Here is a 13,175-nt window from a genome sequence, read left to right on the forward strand (position 1 = left end):
AATATATAAAATGGTGGACCCACTTCCCCTCTCATGAAACGTATCCAAAATTGATGTCAGTTTATTCACCCAGTTGAAATCATTTTCCTCGAATTTATTTAGACCTGTATAAAAAGTCTAGCTTCCTGTTGAAAAATTAAAATAAAAAATATCCCAAGGTATTACCTGCTGTAAATAAACTTTCTGATTAACTGCGCCTTCAATTCCCTCCTTGACCTCCCCATTTCTGAATCTGAATCTCAATTTTTGTTCGAATTCCGTCGATGTAGTTATGGAGAACTTTCACAGGGTCAGTTAAAATAATGCCCGCGTTTTCCTCGGGAGGGTTAAAATCTACCCTGTATGTTTGCAGGTGACATAGAGCAGACTCTAACAAATAAAATTCACGCAATTCCGGGGACATAGCACTATTTTCATGTCCTGTACATATTTGTTCACTAATAGTAAAGTTGTCGTTAAAAGTGTCCCCGGAAAAATTAGGCCCAACAATTTGCATTAGACTGTCCATTTCTTCAGCTGTAAATTGAAAATGCGGTCTGATATCAAATAACGTACCTTCACTAACATCATCCGACAAATTGGGGCAATTTAACATGATATTATTAAGTCCCGTACCTGAGAAGGAATAATTTTTCACAGCTTCCCCCTGTAACTAGAATATTAAGGGATTAAGTTTTTTTTTTGACGAAAGCTTTCTAAAAATTTTAATAAACTTTTCTTTCTTTTTTCTTAATTTGATTCACATTTATAAGAGAAATTAGTAATAAGTTACAAATTTTTGAATATGGCATTATTTAATAAACAGTAAATAATAAATTGAAAATTTTGTTAATAGCACACATATACACGCGCACATGCATGCAAACACACCCACGGGCACGCATACATGCACGCATACACACCAAAACACACACACACAAGTACATATATACACACACACACACACACACACACACGCTGAAATATTCTTACAGATTTAAATTGCGTTTCTAGCCCCTTAGCCTATATTCTATTAGACTATAACGTGCTGCAGAAAAAGCGTCAGATAGAAATGCGCTGTGGAACCAATTTATGCGATTTTCTCTGTGTTAATATCTAATATAAGAAACATCCTTTTATTTGAAACTTCCGCTTTGTAGTGAGAAATCGATTAACATTCAAATTTATACTTGTCGGATTAAAATTCAAGTTTCCTGATGGGACATTTGATAATAAGCGGATAGGCGCAAAAGCTCAAAAACATATCCCAGTTTAAGAATGAATGTCAACTGTGAAATAGTGATTTGCTTATATAGTTAGTTTGTTTAAAGAAATATTGGATTATTGCATTAGAAAACATCAATTGGATTCGAATTTATCAAACAAATGGGTAATAATTACAAATTTTTTGCTTATAGCATTATTTACAAAACAATACATAATAAATTACAAATTTTGTTAATAACACACGTACATATGCTCACATGCATGTACACACACACACGCACCCACACACACACATAAACACACACAAACACACACACAAACAAACAAACACAAACACACACACAAACACACACACAGACACAAACACACACACACACAAACAAAAAAACACACACACACACACACACACACACACACACACACACACACACACACAAACACACAAACACACGCTGAAACATTCTTACAGCTCGAAATTGCGTTTCTAACCCCTTAGCCTATATTCTATTAGCCTATAACGTGCTGCAGAAACAGCGTCAGATAGAAATGCGCTGTGGAACCAATTTATGCGATTTTTCCTGTGTTAATATCTTAATGAAAGAAAATGAAATAGGATTATTATAGAATAGTTTAGAAACAAATTTAAGTTTTACTCATCAAAAGTTATGCGCTTGAGAAAATTTGCCTTATTTTTGAAAATACAGAAAGAAAAAAAAATTATATATACTTACAAATTCTGACTGCGCTTGTACACCGGAAGTCTCTGGTAAAGCATAAAGAGGAGTGTCCCCCCCATCTTGATCGGATGAGATTGAAGCATTATATGAAAGCGTCCATTCTCTCTTGAATTTACTCCCAGGTTACATAGAGCTTTGTGTAGAGCTGGCACTTGGCTTGATTACACATGTCTCATCATTTTCGTGGGCTTCATTTAATTTTACTCGTTTTTGCTGTTATTATTGATCAACAGTGTTATAAAATAAATATTGTTTTTAGTTTTCAAACTATTGAGCCTACGGGAGGGTACTAATCCTTGAATACAAAAACCTTAAAAGTTTAAAAATTTATGAAATTTGATTAGGTAGTTCAATTCTTACCTTTTCAGAATATAAACGGAAGAGGTTAGTCCTTCAATTCCATAGTATCAAACACGAAAAGTTGACAATTATGTATTTTTTTATGCAAAGATTTTTAAAACTTATATATGTAAACTACCAATATTACAGTACTCAAATCATAAAAGTTGAAAAAAAAATGACACAAGCATTTAACCTTGACTAAATAAATCATTGTAAGCAAAGAACTTTTTTTTCTAATTCAATATCAACAATTAAAATGCCCCAGTTATTAACAATTAAAGTGCCCAGTTCAGGCATAGTTCGTAAGTTAATTCATAACTCAATTTTGAAAAAAAGGCCACTTAATGACGAGACAAAAAATAGATTTTCTTTTTTTTTTATTATAGCGAAACTGACTGACCCTGTTTTTTGAATATTTAATGAAATGCTTTTTAAAAGAGCTAACAACACAGTAAAAAAAGCGTAAGAAAGGAGGGAAATTCTTCCCTAACTTAATAACGAGACAAAAAAAAATAGATTTCTTTTTTTATTATAGCGAAACTGACTGACCCCCGTTTTGAATATTTAGTGAAATGCTTTTTTAAAAGAGCTAACAACACGGTGAAAAAAAAGCATAAGAAGGGAAGGAAATTCTTCCCTAAGTTAATGACGAGACAAAAAAAATAGATTTCTTTTTTATTATAGCTAAACTGACTGATCCTGTTTTTTTTGAATATTTAGCGAAATGCTTTTTTTTAAAGAGGTAACAACACGGTGAAAAAAAGAATAAAAAAGGAAGAAAATTCTTCCCTAACTTAATAACGAGACAAAAAAAAAATATATTTCTTTTTATTATAGCGAAACTGACTGATCCTGTTTTTTTTTTTAATATTTAGCGAAATGCTTTTTTTTAAAAGAGCTAACAAAACAGTGAAAAAAAAGCGTAAGAAAGGAAGGAAATTATTCCCTAAATTAATAACGAGACAAAAAAAAAATATATTTATTTTTTATTATAGCGAAACTGACTGATCCTGTTTTTTGAATATTTAGCGAAATGCTTTTTTAAAAGAGCTAACAACACGGTGAAAAAAAAGCGTAAGAAAGGAAGAAAATTCTTCCCTAACTTAATGAAAAGACAAAAAAAAATTTCTTTTTTTATTATAATAATGAGAAAATTTTTTACTCACCAGAAGTCGCTTAGAATATTCCATATCTATGTAAATGATTGCAAAAATACTGATACTGATAGGTTGAATGAACTATTCAAACTGTTGAAAATCCTAATTTGAAACCTGAATATATACAAAAAAATAATTGAATATATTGGCAGCTAAAAAAAAAAACACCGGTTTTTCTGACACGGATTTAGCCTACAAAAAACTTGTATATCATGAAATAGAAATCCGGTAAATTGTGTCAGAAAAAAAACTTGTCCTTCATCAAAGTGAGAGACAAGTCCTCAAAGTATAAGACCATGTCCGGTTGGCCTAGAAACATATCTGGTTGGCCCGGAATGTGAGGGAGCTCTGAATCTCTTTGAAATGGTGTATACAAGGTCCAGAATAACATAGAAATTGCTATAGCTTCGCGCAAATCCAGAAGGCCATGTGAGGGAGCTCTGAATCTCTTTGAAAAGGTGTAAAGCCCTGTAGAAATGTTTACCTATATGCATGGGGATAGTCACTCTCTTTGAAAAACCAAACCAGACTATACCCATCAAACCAGACTATACCCACCAAACCAGATTGTACTCACCAAACCAGATTATACCTACCAGAAACCTGTTTGGTACAGGGGCGTAGGCAAAGTAGTACCTTGGTTACTACTCACATCTCCAAGCGTAAAATTGAGTCGGCAAAGAGAAAGCAAAACGTAAGAAGAATTTTGTATAGGAATTCTAGGAAATTCCTCTGGCGTAAACTTTCCCCCAAAAAAATCACCCCATAGGATCTTCCCTCCCCATGGCAAATTCCCCAAGCAGAAAATTCTTCCCTCCCCACCCGAAAAATGTATTCGTACTCCCCAATAGCAAATGCTATACGTAAACAATGGGCAAATTTTATAACTTAAACCTTTCCCCAGGGGCCATGGGGGGTCGTGTTATATCAAAAGTGATAGGTATTCGCTGTTTCAACTACGCTGAGCAGAATGGTTATCTCAAAATTTTTATTGGAAAATTTTGAGAAAAAAGGGGCGTGAGAGGAAGCATAGTTGTCATCCAATATTATTGATCACTTAGAAAGGACACAAAACTTTTAATTCCCGTTCGAATGAGCCCTTTCCTGATATTCAAGGACCACTGGGTCGATACGATCATCCCTGTGAAAACAATAAATAAAATAAACATGAATCCATGATCATTATTTTGGCAAAAAATAAAAAAATTACTTTTTTTAGATAGTAGCTTGAAACCTCTATTGTAAGTTTTTTTTTTTGATGCGCTGAATCTAATTGTTTGATTTTCATTAAAATTCTATGACTTTTAGGTGGTGTTTCATTCTTTATTGGAAAATCAGGCAAATCTTCTCAGGCTCGTAGCCTTTGATGGGTAAAACTAAACTCAATGACGCTTGTATATTTGGAATCAGCACTATAAGTTTTGCCTGAACATCAGAAGCTGGAAGTAAGTGTATACGGAAAAGGTGCCCGCTTCTCTGTTATTTTGTCTGTGGCGAGTAAAATCAGGGCGCATAAAATCAATTATAGATGAAGATTTTCAAGACGTTTGCAGAAATTTTACTTCAGGAAAGAGTAAACAACCCTGAAAAATACAACATAAACCGTAAAAAATACATAGATTAAAGTCTTTGCACTCATTCAGTAATGAGTGACATTTTTTTAATGATTTTGTTTTATGTTATAAATTTCAAAAATGTGTCCACTTTATGTCCCAAACTTCTAAAATGTATCCCTTTTTCCCCTATTATGTTATTACGTCCTGGTACATAGAAATATGTCCTTTGGACATAAAATATGTCCTGTTGGTAACCCTGGTCAGAAACAGTCTTTGGTGGCAAAAACAACCGGATACGTAGACGTAGCAGGGGCTGTCGCGATAATCATCTTTGAAAAACGCATTGGCAAAAGTATTAATTTTTACAGACTAAAGGAAATACACAAACTTTAACAAAAATACTTTAGAAGAATGGATAACCTTCATTTACAGAAGAGGGAAGGGGGTAGTCTGCACGTTTTTTTTTTTTTTTTGATAAATCAATTTTATATTGCTAAAAATTTACCTTGTTATTATTTATATTTACTAATATTAGTACTACTAACAACTCACCGCAGCACCAAGCCGCCTGAGGCCAACACAACTACGCATGCTCCTCCTCCATCCCAATCTATTCAGAGCCTCCCTCTTTACACCTGCTTTTTTCATCCTTCATCCGCACAACTGTGCCCTAGCTACCTCAACCTTTCGTTCATTATAGCCCTAGAGAGCGGTATTGAACCACATTTTTTGTATAGCCTATTGTTTGAAATACGGTCAATTAGCCAGGTATCCAGGACAATCCTTAAGCAATTTCTTTTATTATTGTCTATCTTTGGTATATAATTAAATTAAAAAAACAAGTTTTTTCTACTGATAGTAAAAAGCAACATCAAAACTTAAAACGAACAGAAATCATTACTTACATGAGGGGGGCTGCTCCTGCCTGAATACCTCTTTCTTCATGCTAAATTTTGCCTTTTTTAGAATGTTTGAAAAGGGTTATTATTCTAATTAAACGCCCCTTGTGTTTAGGAGTAGTTTTAAAGAATTGAGACAAAAAGGCAAACTTCAGCGTAAACAGCGAGGTATTAAGAAGGGCCCCCCTTTTCATATACGTAATTATTTCTGTTCGTTTTAAGTTTTGATGTTCCTACTTACTTTCAGTTGAAAAAATTGTTGTTACGAAATAATGGCAGGAAATCCGAATCCCCCTCCATGGGAAGTTCTTCCCATGTAAAATAGCCCCCCCCCCTCCGCCAAGAAAAATTCTTGCAGTCAATTTCGGACGAAAATTTCTTTGTAGCGCACTTTCATATGAAAGAATTTCTGTTTGTTTTCTAAATCATGCAGATAATCCCCTTCTCTGTGGAAAAGTTTTCTCGCAAATACCCCACCACTAGTATAAAGTTGATCCCGCAGAAAATTCCCCCAAGAGAATTTCTCCTGTGGAAATCCCCCCCCCCCCCTGTGGAAAGATACTCTTGACAATTCCAACCCGGTAAAATTCCCCCCAGACAATTCTTCTGAAAATCTCCACATCTAAAATAATATCAGAAAGAAGCATCTTATAAAAAATATCATACCTGTGGAAGCGCAAATTAAGTTTGTCACCAAGTCTTTTCTTGCAACATGAAATAACGATTCGAAAAATCTCAATGAAATCAAACTTCAAAATTAACACGTTTACTGGAGACAAAGAAGAAAAAGCGCAAGGAACTTGCAAAATCCCATGCGATCTGGTGTCTATTTAATAATATGTCTATGGGACCCAACACTGAATGAAATATTTCGAATATTTGTAACACCCAAAGTTGATCTTTTCTGTAACTTGATACGTCTCTTTGTGAAACGCGTTTACCGGCAGAAGTCAAATCTCCCGTCCTGTAACTTTATATGCCGTCTATTTGTTTGGGTTCTTGGGCGCTGGACAACTGGTTTTGTTAAATAAAAAATTACAAAGTCCTGTAACAATGGGCACATATTGCATTCTATGGTAAATCTTCGGGACATAGTTTTTCACTTAATAAAACACTGTATATCATAGGCAGCGCGCTAGCGCTGCCTAAGTAAAGAACGATAAGTAAAGAACACTGCCTAAGTAAAGAACTCCCCCACAACCCTCCGGTCAAGGGTTTTAAGTTATGCCCTGGGGGCATATAAGGTTTTTATAGAAGGCGTTGTCGTAGAAACTTCAAAAGAGGCTCATTTGATTGGAAATTCAAAGGGCTACTACCCTTTTTAATTGTCGAAAGTGGTAGGAGGGCAACTAGCCCCACACGTCTATCATTCCCCCAATCACATCCAATCAGAATTTACAGATAGCCATTTTGTTCAGCGTAGTTGATTTCCAGATTGAAAATATTTTTTTGAGGAGGACACTCCCCCACAACCCTCAGGGCAAGGGTTTTAAGTTATGCCCGGGGGGCATATAAGGTTTTTATAGAAGGCGTTGTCGTAGAAACTTCAAAACAGGCACATTCAATTGGAAATTGAAAGGGCTAGTGCCCTGTTTAATAGTCTAAAATGATTGGAGGGCAACTAGCCCCCCGCACGCCCATCAGTCCCCCAAACACCGCCAATCAAAATTTTGAGATAGCCATTTTGTTCAGCGTAGTTGATTTCCATATAGAAAATATGTTTTTGAGAAGGACGCTCCCCCATAACCTTCAGGGCAAGGGTTTTAAGTTATACCCTGGGGGCATATAAGGTTTTTATAGAAGGTGTTGTTGTAGAAACTTCAAAAGAGGCTCGTTTGATTGGAAATTCAAAGGGCTAATACCCTTTTTAACAGTCGAAAGTGATAGGAGGGCAACTAGCCCCACACACCCATCATTCCCCCAATCACATCCAATCAAAATTCGAGATAGCTATTTTGTTCAGCGTAGTTGATTTCCAGATAGAAAATGTATTTTTGAGGAGGACACTCCCCCACAACCCTCAGGGAGATGGTTTTAAGTTATGCCCTGGGGGCATATAAGGTTTTTATAGAAGGCGTTGTCGTAGAAACTTCAAAAGTTTTTGATTGGAAATTCGAAGGGCTAGTACCCTTTTTAATAGTCGAAAGTGGTAGGAGGGTAACTAGCCCCACACGCCCATCATTCCCCCAATCACATCCAATCAGAATTTCGAGATAGCCATTTTGTTCACCGTCGTTGATTTACAGATAGAAAATGTGTTTTTGAGAAGGACACACCCCCACAACCCTCAGAGCAAAGGTTTTAAGTTATGTCCTGGGGGTATATAAGGTTTTTATAGAAAGCGTTGTCGTAGAAACTTCAAAACAGGCTCATTCGATTGGAAATTCGAAGGGCTAGTACCCTTTTTAATAGTCGAAAGTGGTTTGAGGGCAACAATCCCCCCACGCCCATCATTCCCCCAAACAAATCCCATCAAAATTTTTAGATAGCCATTTTGTTCAGCGTAGTTGATTTCCAGATAGAAACATGTTTTTGAGAAGGAGACTCTGCCAAAACCCTCAGGGCAAGGGTTTTAAGTTATGCCCTGGGGTCATATAAGGTTTGATATAAGGCGTTATCGTATAAACTTCAAAAAAGGCTCATTCAATTGAAAATTCAAAGGGCTAGTGCCCTTTTTAATACTCGAAAGTGATTGGAGGGCAACTAGCCCCCCCCCCACGCTCTTCATTTCCCCAAGCCCAGCCAATCAAAATTTGGTTATAACCATGTGGGTCAGCGTAGCTTATTTCCAGAGCGAAACTATTTTTTTAAGGAGGACACTCCCCCACAACCCTCGGGGCAAGGGTTTTAAGATATGCCCTGAGGGTATATAAGAACGATGTTGGCACAATGTACTTTTTATTATTTATTTTTCCTTTAGAGCTGGGCACTTCATATGGAAGTGGTCGTCGTAGAAACTTCAAAAGGGGCTCATTCGATTGGGTATTGAGAGTTCTAGTGCCCTTTTTAATAGTCGAAAGTGATTGTAGGGTAACTAGCCCCCCCACGCCCTTCATTCCCCAGAACACATCCAATCAAAATTTTGAGATAGCCATTTTGTTCAGCGCAGTTGATTTCCAGATAGAAAATATGTTTTTGAGGAAGACACTCTCCCACAACCCTCAGGGCAAGGGTTTTCAGTTATGCCCGGGGGCATATAAGGTTTTTATAGAAGGCGTTGTCATAAAAACTTCAAAACAGGTTCATTCAATTAGAAAATCGAAGGGCTAGTACCCTTTTAATAGTCAAAAGTGATTGGAGGGCAACTAGCCTCCCCCCCACGCCCACCTTATCCCCAAACACATCCAATCAAACTTTTGAGACATCTATTTTGTTCAGCCTAGTTGATTACCAGATAGAAAATATGTTTTTAAGGAAGAAACTCCCCCACAGCCCTCAGGGCAAGGGCTTTAAGTTATGCCCTGGGGTCATATAAGGTTTTTAAAGAAGACGTTGTCGTAGAAACTTAAAAAACTCATTAGATTGGAAATTCAAAGGACTAGTACCCTTTTTGATAGTCACATAAAGTCAAATAGGAAGGTGGGCGTGGGAGGGGGATTAGTTTCCCTCCAACCACTTTCGACTATCAAAAAGGGCATCAGCCCTTTCTATTTTCAATCGAATGAGCCCTTTTCGATGTTCCTACAACAAATTTTTCGATGCAATGTGCCCTGGTATAAACAACAGCAGCAACAAAGAAATAATACATTATACCCACATCGATCTTTACTATAAAAATGTCAAGCCTTCCAATAAATTTTGACTATTAAAAAGGGCACTAGGCCTTTCGATTTCCAATCGAATGATCGCTTTTTGAGTTTCTACGACAACCCTTCCTATAAACCCTTTACATGCCCCCAGGGCATAAATTACAACTCTTTCCCTAAGGACTGTGAGAGTGGTTGTCATCCTCTAAGACCTAATTTTCATAACTTTCAAGTACGTTAAAAAAAATGGCTATCTCAAAATTTCGATTGGATGTGTCTTGGAAAATGGTGGGCGTGAGAGGGGCGTTAGTCTTTCTCCAATCACTTTCAACTATTAAAAAAGGAACTAGCCCTTTCAATTTCCAGTCAAATGAGCTCTTTTGAAGTTTCTACAACAACGCTTTCAATAAAACCTTACATGCCCCCAGGGCATAACTTACCACCCTCACCCTGAGGGCTGGGGGGGTGTCATCCTCACAGACCTAATTTCCAGAACTTTCTACTACGTTGAACAAAATGGCTAGCTGAATATTTTGATTGGATGTTTTTGGGGGACTGGTGGGCTTGAGAGGGGGATTAGCTACCGTCCAATCACTTTCAACTATTAAAAAGGGCACTAGCCCTCTCAGTTTCCAATTGAATGAGCCCCTTTTGAAGTTTTTACGACAACTCTCTCATTAAAACATAGATTTTACGACAAATATAAATTTGTTTACCAATACCAGGTGTGACTCGTGCAAGCATTGTTTGAGTCAAAATGTTCATGTTAATTGTTGCGTTTGTTCATTTATTTAAAAATAAAAGGTTGATTGATTGATTGATTGAAAAACCCTATATGCCTCCCGGGCATAACTTACAACCTTTGTCCTGGGGACTCTGGGGGGTTTGTCATCCTTAAATACATAATTTCCAGAACTTTCAACTATATCTTGAACTAAATGGCTATCTCTAAACTTTGATTGAATGTATTTGGGGAAATGGTGGGCGTGAGAGGGGAGTTAAATACTCTCCACTCGCTTTCTACTATTAAAAAGGGCAATATCAATTTCCAATCATATGAGCTTCTTTTGAATTTTCTACAACAACGTTATATATAAACTTTATTTGCCCCCAGGGCATAACTTACAACCCTTGATCTGAGGGCTCTGATGGGGTTATCGTCCTAAAAGACCTAATTTCCAGAACTTTCGATTACGTTGAAAAAAATGGATGACTCAAAATTGTTATCGGCTGTGTTTGGGGAAATGGTGGGCGTGAGAGGGGGTTAGTTGCTCTTCAATCACTTTCGACTATTAAAAGGGCACTAACCCTTTCAATTTTCAATTGAATGAGCCCTTTTTGATGTTTTTAAAACATCGTTTTCTATAGAAACCTTACATGCTCCCAGGCCATAACTGACAGCCTTGCCCTAAGGGCTGTGGGGGGAATGGGTTGTCATCCTTAAAGACCGAATTTCCAAAACTTTCAACTGCTTTGAATAAAATGGCTATCTAAAAATTTTGATTGGAGGCATTTGGGAAAAAGGTGGGCGTTAGAGGCGGGTTAGTTGCCCTCAAATCACTTTCGACTATTAAAAAAGGCACTAGCCCTTTGAATTTCCAATCGAATGAACCCTTTTTCAAGTTTCTACGACGAAGGTTTCAATAAAAACCTTATATGTCCCCAGGGCATAATTTATAATCCTTGCCCTGAAGACTGTGGAGGGAGTGTCCTGCTCAAAGGTAAAATTTCCTGAACTTTAAACTACGTGGAACAAAATGGCTATCTAAAAATTTTGATTGAATATGTTTGGGGAAATAGTGGGCGTGGAAGGGGTGTTAGTTGCCTTCCAATCACTTTCGACTATTAAAAAGGGCACTAGCCATTTCAATTTCCAATCGAATGAGCCCTTCTTGAAGTTTCTACGACGACGCGTTCTATAAAAACCTTATATGCCCCCAGGAAATAACTTACAACCCTTGTCATGAGGGCTGTGGGGGAGTGTTCTCCTCAAAAACATAATTTATATCTGAAAACACACAATACTGAACAAAATGGCTATCTAAAAATTTTTATTGGATGTGTTTGGGGACAAAGTGGGTGATAGAGTTTTTCAAAGAAAAGTAAAGAACTCCATTAAACAAAAAAAGAGCAAAAATAAAATCAAATAATCTACCAAGCGTAAAACTACCTCGAATCAGCATCGATAAATAAATGAAACCCAAAACGAACAAAAATTACAATAAATAACCGAGTCAAACTCAAAACGAGCAGAAATTAACAAAAGTTGGGCGCAAAACCCCTATGCCTTCGCAAGGCCAGAACAAAATTTGCACTTTACTGAAAAATTACAAATGAATATGCATTGTCAGTTTAAAATAATTATACTGATATTTAGTAATCAAAATGTTAATATTATTTGATTTATTAAAGTTATAAAAGTAAAAACATTTATAATTTTTCAGTAAAGTGAGTAGAAAAGGGGGTACCAGCCCCATGAAACCACATGTGCTGCCATCTAAAATTTAGTCTGACGTTGACAGTACATAATTTATGGTTTTTGTCAGTGAGAATGAAAAAACAGGATTTTTCTCACTTGAGAAACAAGATTTTTCTCACTTTTATGGTTGTTTCTTGGATGGTTATGAGTGTCAGTTAATTTAATTGATGTTTTTCATGGATGTCAACATCAATTTATGTCTGCTTTATGGATTTTGTCAGTGAGAATGACAAAAACAGGATTTTTCTAACTTTGACGGATGTTTCTTGGATGGTTATGAGTGTTGGCCAATTTATTTGATGTTTTTCATGGATGTCAACATCAATTTATGTCTGTTTTATGGTTTTGTCAGTGATAATGAAAAAAACAGTATTTTTCTCACTTTGATGGATGTTTCAAGGTCGATTTATTTGGTGTTGTTGTTGTTGTTTGGCCAAGTGCACGCTAGGGGAGAATGTTATGATCCAGGAATAGGAAACATTAGACATGATTAATGTCTGACAGGTGATGTCAAGATTGATTGATTTGTCAAGAAATATTTCCGGGGAAGTTTATTAATGTCGTTGATGTATTTCCAAAGAGAATTGTTTCCGGAAGTTTATTAATGTCTTTGGAGTTCTTCCTAGAGAATTGTTTCCGGGCGAATGTTTTCATCTTAGAAATGAATAGATTAGCGTGGGAAAGGGTTTCTTAGTAATTTCAAATGTGACAGCACAGGGATGCCAAAAACAAAAGGAATACGCAGAAATTACGTTGAGGGGTTATTTGGGTGAAACCGTTTTAGACATTTTAGGGAATTATTTCGGCGAAACAGTTAGAGACATTTTAAAAGATGACTTTAGAAGATGTTTTAGAAGAGGATTTGTGGGTGAAACTCTGTGGTCGTTATAATAAACAAGTTCCATTTGAACAGTGTCGTGAGGTCCCCTACCCCAACCCCAAACGGCCCTCATACCCCACCCCAGTCCCGAAGGAAGCCTCCGGTCCTCAAAGGTCCCCCGGGCTCCCAAAGGGCCCCCGGACCCCCAAAGGCCCCTGAGCCACATATTTTTA

The sequence above is a fragment of the Artemia sp. Qi Xiang Cuo genome, chromosome 18 (genome assembly GCF_049724085.1).
Source record: "Artemia sp. Qi Xiang Cuo chromosome 18, ASM4972408v1, whole genome shotgun sequence".
Taxonomy (NCBI): Eukaryota; Metazoa; Arthropoda; class Branchiopoda; order Anostraca; family Artemiidae; genus Artemia; species Artemia sp. Qi Xiang Cuo.